The sequence below is a fragment of the Lycium barbarum genome, chromosome 3 (genome assembly GCF_019175385.1).
Source record: "Lycium barbarum isolate Lr01 chromosome 3, ASM1917538v2, whole genome shotgun sequence".
In the NCBI taxonomy this organism is placed as follows: domain Eukaryota; kingdom Viridiplantae; phylum Streptophyta; class Magnoliopsida; order Solanales; family Solanaceae; genus Lycium; species Lycium barbarum.
The window spans coordinates 22,285,711-22,295,403 of record NC_083339.1 but is presented as its reverse complement, the minus strand read 5'-3'; the positions used below and the strand labels follow the sequence as shown (position 1 = coordinate 22,295,403).

Here is a 9,693-nt window from a genome sequence, read left to right as displayed (position 1 = left end):
GGTAATCTTCGGTTCTATGACCGTGGGTTCCGTGATATTCACACACTACGCTTGGATCCCGCTGACCCGGGTCCGACCTCAATGGTTTAGGCCATCTTACATCGGGGGCACTTCCAATAGCCGAGACAAGTCCCGAAGTACTAACGTTGAAGTTGTACTCCGAAATTTTTGGCGGAACTTTATTACTGGCGGAACTTCCGGCATCGCTCCTAAACGAGAGTCCCCGACTGTTCAACGGGCGTTCAACCCACTTGCTGCCCCGTCCAGAGAAATGGCTTGGACTCTCGATTGATTTTTCCGATCTGAAATTTTGTCTCTCCGAATGGGGATATGGCCGAAACCTCTCTTTCGATGATTCGGACTTTGTTTTGTACCCCTTCCTTGGTGCCTCGAAACCTCTATTTACTTTGATCCTTACCGGTGGGAGCTCGAATTGATCGTCCTCCACCCGAATCTTCGACTCATATCGATTGTGGACGTCGGCCCATGTTACGACCTCGTATTCTAGCAATTTTTCTTTCAATTTGGCTGAAGCCACCGAACTTAGCATGTTGAAACCCTTTGTGAAAGCCTGCGCGGCCCACTCTTCTGGCACCGGGGGGAGTTCCATCCGTTCCCTCTGGAACCGGGTGACGAACTCCCGCAATAGCTCGTCGTCCCTTTGGGTTATCCGGAAAATATCAGTCTTACGGGCCTGCACCTTTATGGCACCGGCATGGGCTTTTACGAAGGCGTCGGCGAGCATTTCAAAAGAAGTGATTGAATGCTCGGGTAGATGGTCGTACCACATCAATGCCCCCTTCGATAGAGTCTCTCCAAAATTTTTCAACAATACCGACTCTATCTCATCTTCTTCCATATCATTGCCCTTTATAGCACAGGTGTATGAGGTCACGTGCTCATGCGGGTCCGTGGTGCCATCGTATTTTTGAACATCCGGCATCTTGAATCCCTTCGGGATCAACTTGGGGGCCGCACTCGGAGGAAAAGGCCTTTGAATATACCTTTTTGAGTTTGGCCCTTTTAGCAAAGGTGGAGCCCCCGGTATCTGATCCACCCGAGAGTTGTATGTCTCGACCCTTTTTTCGGTGGAATCCACTCGTTTCGCCAAAGTTTCGAGCATCTTCAGAACCTCGGTGGAGGAACCGGCTCCAGAATCGTTACTCTCGACCGCTCGTGGCTCGTTCCTTCCGATTTCCACTGTACCCTTAGCCTTTTCAGGCCCAGCTTCACCTTTTTCGCTCTGCAGTTGGGCAATCGCTAGTCCTTGCTCGGCGATTTCCGCCCTTTGTTTCTGCAACATTTCAAAGATTAAACGCAAGTTAATGCCATCGTTTGGTGCGTCCGGTTCTCTCCGGCCCCGGTCCCGGGACAATGTAACGGAATGGTGAGTGTTTAGGGGGTCGGTGGCCGGTGGGACGACATTCTCTTGATCTACGGTATTTTGCCGGTTGAGTCTTTCCCTTGAATCAACGGGGTTCGGATCAGCGGGGTTCGGCAATGCCCGCAGTCCGCTCCCTTCGTTTTCCGCCACGATCTCGGTATTATTGACATGACCGGATTGTTCGACGTCAGCCATTTGGACCGTTTTCACAGAGATGGGTAGGGACGCTTTTGGCTTTGATGAATATGGTAGAAATCAAGGCCAAAGATCACTATTATCCTAGCCCCACGGTGGGCGCCAAACTGTTTACTCCAGATTCGGATAATCAATTAAATTTATAGTAGGGTATAGGATATGTGCTTTGTTCTTGATGTATGCTAGACAAAGAAAACAAAATATTTGAAGGTTCCTTGGTAGAACGGCTGATGACGACGGTTGGTTAGCGATACAAAGGTTTGTGAGCAATGTATGATACTTGATGGATGCAATGCAATAACAACAATAACAGGTGGCCTTGGCCGAATTAAATGATGAAAGAATTTGTATATAAGAATTCTTCTATTACAAATGTTCTTGGAAAGTAAGAAGAGTCAACCCCCTTAAGGGAGGAGGATATATCCTATTTATAGCAGTGAGCCCACGGGACTCATACAATATGAATTAATAAAATAGCAATAAAAAGGACAGCCCGTGCACGGATTTGGTGGGATTGGACTGACGGCGCCGTCTGACACACGCATAGTTGGTAGCCGACCATGATGTGACACCACTGATGCGTTTCAGCAACGGTCATAACGGACCAACGGATACACGGACAAACGGCTGTCCGGATCAACGGTGACGAACCCTCAGGAAGAGTCCCCGAACCATCGGTGGCATAGAGACCGGGCCAAATGGCGCCTCTGCTCAGCTTTGATTAAAGCGCTTATCCGGAAAGGTGTGCTGCCCCTCGTGCGAACTAACGGCCCCTTTCTTCCTCCGATCCATAGTTTCTCCGGATTGACTCATATCCGGTTTTTACCGTATACAAAGTAAAATAGGTTCTGGCGCATCTCGAAACAAACAAAAAAATAAAAATAAAGTAGAAGAGCGTAAAGGTTTATCACGTATTCGATAAGTTAACGAATCAGTCGTATTCCTCTAAATGCCCTTAGTTTGTATTAGCCTTTCACATGCTGATGTCCATAATGGATCATCTGCTATTTATTTATTTTAAAAAAAAAAAACAGACTCGAAAATGTACAGAACACTAAAAAAAACTAGCCCGAATAATCGAACGACTACATTTTATAGTTATAAACTGAGGATGAGATGAGAAGAAGTTTTTTCATATATGTCCAGATTCCAACTCAAATATACTCAAACAAGAATTATCCCATAACCTTAACGATGGTTTATTATAATTCTTTTGTGAAAAAGAAGTAAAAAGAGAATATTTACTTGAACATATGATTAATTTAATATACGTATTTAGTTTAAAATAGAATAACCGATGATTAACATAGTAATAAACAAGATTAAAGGAAAAATGCCAACGCCAATATTGATACAGGAATATCAACACTATTTTTGAGTGATTTAATTGTAAAGAATGATGTTTAGTAATTTTTATAATTAAAAATACGGTGTTTGGTAATTTTTAAGAAATAATAAGAATGTTCTTAACTTTAGAGAAATATATCTCAAAAAATAGCGTAATAATTAATGAAAATATTCCAAGCTCATTCTGGCGAATTTTCAGGACTGAGAAGCATAGTGAAATTAATTAAACGAAAAAGGAGGGCCAAAGTTGGGTATCAACAATGACTATCTCCCTAAATATTGCACCAATTGTAGATTGCAGGGGCATGATTTACAAGGTTGTTGGATGGTGCATCCTGAATTTAGACCAAAGCCAGAGACAACAACAGTACCTGAAAGCCAAAAGCAGAAACAAGATAATGGTCAGACCAAGCAGGATAATGTGCAGCATAAGCAGGAGAATGCTCAGACTAAGGAGAATGCTAAAAAACAAATAAGTACTAAGCCTGTTCACACAAAAGGAAAGGGAGCAAACACAAATGGCAACAATATCACTAAGGAATGGAATGTTGTGACTAATAAAAAGAAAAGAATCAACAGTAATGAGGTGGTGCAAAGAACTGATGGTGAGAAAGGGGTCACTAAAGGGCATGAAATACAATCAAAGAACAACTTTGAGGCACTCACAACTGTGGAGGAGGATCAGTCCAGTGAGAACCAACCAAAACAGGGGAAATCGGAATTAGCCAAACCTTGGGTGGGAGACTCATTTGGGAAAACACAAGAGCCTGCAATAAAAATACACAGTCAAACACTTAAGGAATACAGTTCAAATGGAAAATCTGCTAGCAAGGAAACAAAGGAGAATGTAGCAGCACCAATGATACAGTAAACAACAATAAAAATAAGGAGGAAACAATCAGCAGCAAAGTGATGCAACATGAAGATAATGATCAACAATAAATAGTGGACAAAGAGAAGGATGACAAAAAAGAAAACAGACAGACTAAACTTTCTCCTCAAAATGCAAACAGCCAGGCAATTAGAGAAGGGGCACATAATGAAAATAAATCCGGGGATGTTGAAATTAGATGTAAGAAGATGAGTGTGGACGTCAACAAAGAACCTTACAAACCCCCAGATGATAGTAGTGCAATGTCAACTGGAGGTACAAAAGATATTGGACTTACGGATGGTGACACTCCATCAGCATCAAAGGGAAATGAAAGTATGGATATAGAGAGACAACATGAAGTGGATATTCAGAAATCAACTGCTGGAAAAATTGATGCAAATATAGAGAATGTTGCAGACAAGAATTTGGAGAAAAAACTGGACAAAGGAAGTAATGTACTGAAGGAAACTTGCCAGTTGACTGTTACAACGTTTGAGCCAGGAGGACAACAACTACTTGAAGAACATCACAAGGAAATAGATATAGGGGATGATGATGAAGTGGATGATCAGAATTTAACTCAGTGCTTGAACCAGGCTATGAAAAAAAAGGGTGGATCACCAAGACATTATGCAAAAGGCAAAAATGAGGCTACCAAAAATCAAGGCAGGGAGAAAAGTGTGCCACCAGCAATCAGTGGGGGTGTACAAACAAGGAAAACAACATATAAATCAAAAGGTTCCAAATGAATAGTGCTCTCATATGGAATATACGATCTGTTAACACTCAACAAGCTTTTGAAAGAGTGATGATGTTAAACAGACAAAAAAAATTCAATTTTATTGCATTAATGGAACCTTTTCAGCGTCAAAGACATATGGAGATGTACAAGTTGTGGGTTGGAATGGAAACTTCTTTGCATAATATTAATCGAAAAATCTGGCTATTTGTTCAGGAAGGATACCAGGTGGAGATTCAATTGGATACAGATCAGCTTTTGTCCATTAAATTGATAAATCTTGATGGGGGTCAAGAGATCATCACCACCGTCGTGTATGCTAGCACAGAAACAGCAACTAGAATGGCATTGTGGAATGATCTATACCATATTTCTTGTAGTATTAACTTACCTTGGCTTGTGGGAGGAGACTTTAATGTGATAGTTGATGAAAGTGAGAAATATGGGGGTATGGAAGTGCCATTTGTGGAAGTAGAAGATTTCAATCAGTGTATTAACATATGTCAACTTACAGATATGGGTTTCAAGGGCAGCATGTACACTTGGTGGAATGGTAGAGCGGATGGGCAATGTATTTTAAAAAGGTTGGATAGGTGCTTAGCTAATCAAGGACTGCAGAGTCTATATCCTAATTTTGAAGTGGAGCATCTTATCAAACAAGGATCTGATCATTCACCTCTTTTAATTACTTGTAAAGCTGATAGCAGGGTAATTAGAAAATCTTTCAGATTCTTAAATTTCTAGATTGATCATCCCTCTTTTCTGGATGTTGTGAAAAATAATTGGAATGGAATACATGGATCAGATCCATTTTATATTTTTCATAGCAGATTAAAGAAGTTGAGCAAAGTATTATCTAAATGGAGTAGAGATACCTATGGAGATATTTTCAAACAGATAGATACTTTGGAGGAAATTGTTAAGATCCATGAGCAAGAATTTGAGGAAAATCCTTCTGGTGCTAACAGAGAGAGGTTATAAAAGGTTCAAGCAAAGCTTATTAATTTCTATGCAGTGGAGGAGAAATTCTGGAAGCAAAAATCAGGAATGCAGTGGTTCTTAGATGGAGACAGAAATACAAAATTTTTCCATGCCCATGTACAAGGAAAAAGAAAGAAATTGCAATTGACAAGAATCCAGAATCAAAATGGAGTGTGGTTGGATAGAGAGGAGGATATTGTGGAGGAGACTATCACATTTTTTAGTCTCAGTTCACTACTGAAATAGAAGCCACAGATTTTGAGTTGCTAAAGCACATCCCAAAGTTGATATCAGAAGAACAGAATAAGGAGATAAATGAGTTTCCAGAGGAGAATGAAATCAAGAATGCTATTTTTGGATTGAATGCTAATAGTGCAGGGGGTCCAGATGGTTATACTGGGAAGTTCTTCCAAGCAAACTGGGAGATTATTGCAAAAGATATCATTACCATGGTACATTCCTTTTTTTGTGGACATGAACTTCCAAGGTATATTACATGCACTAATATTGTATTATTACCTAAGAAGAAAGATGTGATTACTTGTTCAGATCTTAGACCGATAAGTCTGAGTAATTTTATTAGTAAAGTGTTCTCCAGAATTATCCATGAGAGACTAGTGAAATTACTGCCACTTATTATATCTCCTCAGCAGACTGGGTTTGTGAAAGGCAGAAGCATTGTGGAAAATATACTTCTTGTTCAAGAAATAGTCCATGAAATCAGAATAAGGGGCAAGCCAGCCAACACAGTTATCAAACTGGATATGGCAAAGGCTTATGATAGAGTCTCTTGGCTATTCTTAACAAAAGTACTGAGAAAGATGGGATTTGGAGAGTTTTTGATTGATATGGTATGCAGGCTCATTTCAAACAACTGGTACTCTATTTTAATCAATGGACAGGCTCAGGGATTCTTTAAATCAACTAGGGGAGTAAAGCAAGGTGATCCTCTATCACCTACTTTATTCATAAGAGCAACAGAGTGTATGACCAGGGCATTGAATGAGTTACACAAGAAAGAAGGATATGTAGGTTATGGCATGCCAAAATGGAGTCCATATATTAATCACTTGGCATATGCAGATGACACAATTATTTTCACATCTGCACAACCACATACTTTGAAGCTTGTAATGGACACATTGGCAGAATACGAGAAGATCAGTGGCCTGAAAATCAATAAAGAAAAGAGTGCAGTTTACCTGCACTAATCTGTTTCTCAGACTTTGGCAAATAGTGTAGTAGAGTGTACCCATATTCCTAGAAAGGAATTCCCTTTTACATATCTTGGTATACCAATCTACTATGGGAGGAGAAGAATTGCTCATTTTAAGGAGATCACTGAGAAGATACAGAACAGGTTAGGCCTATGGACTGGAAAACTATTGTCAATAGGAGGAACAACAACTGTTATTAATCATGTGCTACAGAGTATGCCTATCCATTTATTATTAGTATGTGATCCACCATCTGGAGTGTTTGCACAAATTCATAGAATGTTTGCTAAGTTTTTCTAGAGTAATTCAGTTGGAAACTCAAGTAAGCATTGGGTATCTTGGACAACTTTATGTCATCCTAAGGTAGAAGGTGGAATGGGTTTCAGATCTTTGCAGGATATATCCAAAGCCTTATTTTCTATGTTGTGGTGGAACTTTAGAACTAAACAATCCTTATGGAGGACCTATATGAGCAATAAATACTTGAAGAAGGCCAATGCTGTAGTAGCACAGTGGAAAGGGGGAACAAAGTGTGGAAAAATATGTTGCAATGCAGAGACACAATTGATCAGGACATCAGGTGGCAATTAAAACAAGGAAATTCTTACTTCTAGTTAGACAATTGGACTGGAAAAGGATCTTCATGTCATAATCTGCCACCTAATCATCCATGTGATCTCACAGTAGTGCTAGTGAAAGAAGTTCAAGAAAAAAGAAAGAAGATGGAAGGAGGAGCAGATAAGGGCACTGGTACCTGAAGAGATGGCCAACCACATTTTACAACACGTTCAGCCACTTACTGGAGAAGATACTGTAGATAAAGCTTACTAGAAGTTGGATTCTAGAGGTATTTTCACAGTGAGTTCAGCATACCAGGTAACGGGACAAAGAAGAGAGGTTAACAAGGTGTATGAATACATATGGATTAAAGGTTTGCCTACTAAAATATGTTTCTTCATGTGGAGACTGTGGAAATCCAAGCTGCCATTAGATGAGACACTGAAAAAGTGGGGTTTTCAATTTGCATCAAGATGTAATTGCTGTGAAATACCTAAGGAAGAGACCATATCACATGTTTTCTTAAACTCTCATGTGGCCCAAACAATATGGAAATATTTTTGTGGTCCTGCTGGTTTTAACATTTCTGGTATGCATCTTTCTCAGGTAATAAATCTATGTTGGGAAGCTACAGTTAATCAGCACATCAGGAGAATTTATCAGGTGATTCCAGCAATTATAGTGTGGGAAATATGGAAGAGGAGGAATGCTATTCTACATGGAGGAAAGATGACTGTTAATAAATTAAAGTATCAAATATTTCATACTTTAAATTTATTCATGAAGGCAAGCAGAAAGAATTTTAGATATGCACCTTACAGTTGGATGGATATTATCAAGGCATTACATGCTTATTCACCTAAACTGAAGGTAATCCAAGTGTGTTAGAAACCTCCATATAATGGTTGGATAAAATGTAACACTCATGGGGCATCTAGGGGAAATCCTGGAAGAAGTTCTTGGAGCTTTTGTGTTAGAAATTCAGATGAAGATTTGATATATGCTCAAGCAAAAGAAATGAAGGATGGCCATTTTTCTAATACTCATGCTGAAGCTGAAGCTATTCTACAGGCTCTAAGGTACTTGAACAGAATGAATATTCTCCAGATGGTGGTGGAAACAAATTCTATGTTATTGAAGAATGTAATTGAGAAGAGGTGGAATTTTCCTTGGCATATCATTAACATATTGGAGGAAATCTGGAGAATTATGGGGGAAAGAACAATTCTGATTAATCATATATTCAGGGAAGGAAATAAACTTGCAATGTAGCCCTTGATAAAGGGGATGTTATACCTACTAACTTCCTGGACATAGAGATTTGGGGAAGGAAACTGATCAATAGTGACAAGAGTAGAATCCCTTATCTGAGAATTAGGAGTTGTAAATGATGATTTCCAAGATAGAAGAGGAAATGTTACAGGAGAAAGGAAAAATGAGATGGACAAGGAGACAGAATAGAGTTCTAATTTCTCAAATTCCATGGAAGGAGAGAATGCAGAATTTTTTACACTAACATAGCTATTTGTTTTGCAGGTTTAGCATACATGGTGTTTTCACTATGGACTATCTAATGTGTGGTGTTAGCATCCTTGGATGCTCATTCCGTTGGACAGAAAGATAGTGAAAATACACCATGTGAGGAGAGCAAATCACACATCAATGGAAAAGGGCATTAACAACAGAAAAAAAAATAAGCAAACAAGACAACCAAGGGAAACAACAAGAGGAAAGGCAGTGTTCTATACACACAACGAAATAGTGCAGGCAAAATCATCAAAGAAGAGCAGTGTTTTATACCCACAAAGAGACAGCACAGGCAAAATCAATCAGAAACATAAAGGGCAAAACGGGATTAAACTCCAAAAAGTAATCATATAAATTCAGCAACTATGGAGATAGGCGAAAATTGCAAAAACGGAACAAGATCTGGCCCAACAACACTAAATCAGAAAGATATACGTGGTGAATCGCATCAGACATGGAAGAAGAGGAATGAAGGGTTTCATCTTCAAAACAAGGGGAAAAAAAAAAGCAACAAACCTCAGATCCTCGCTCAAATACGTCGGAATCAATTAGAGGATCAGATGTGGAAGCTCCGGCAAAAGCATCAACACGGGCAACTAAGGGCCACTCCGATCTGCTTATTTGGCCATGTCATCTCTTTCTTAGCTCAAGACTTCTTTTTTCGTTTGTTTTTGCTGTACAATACTAAGCTTTTGTTTTATTTACTTGATTATTAATAAAATAGTCACTAGGGGTTGAAAATCCTAGTGGCCTTTAATTTTATTTTTTTTTTAAAGCAGAAAGTCGCTCAACTATTGGTGTTTCGCCTACAAAATCACTCAACTTTATTTTCTAACAAGAAAGTCACTAAACCTATTTAAGTGATTTTTAA

General features: G+C 39.4%; 1 long non-coding RNA gene across 1 annotated transcript; it reads right to left on the bottom strand.

Moving 5' to 3' along the window:
- Positions 1 to 1,943: 1,943 nt before the first annotated feature.
- Positions 1,944 to 9,482, bottom strand: LOC132633804 (uncharacterized). Its single transcript, XR_009579831.1, has 3 exons — positions 9,339 to 9,482; positions 3,593 to 3,693; positions 1,944 to 3,297 (listed from the first exon to the last, which is right to left on the bottom strand). It is a non-coding gene; the product is annotated as an uncharacterized LOC132633804 (long non-coding RNA).
- Positions 9,483 to 9,693: the final 211 nt, after the last annotated feature.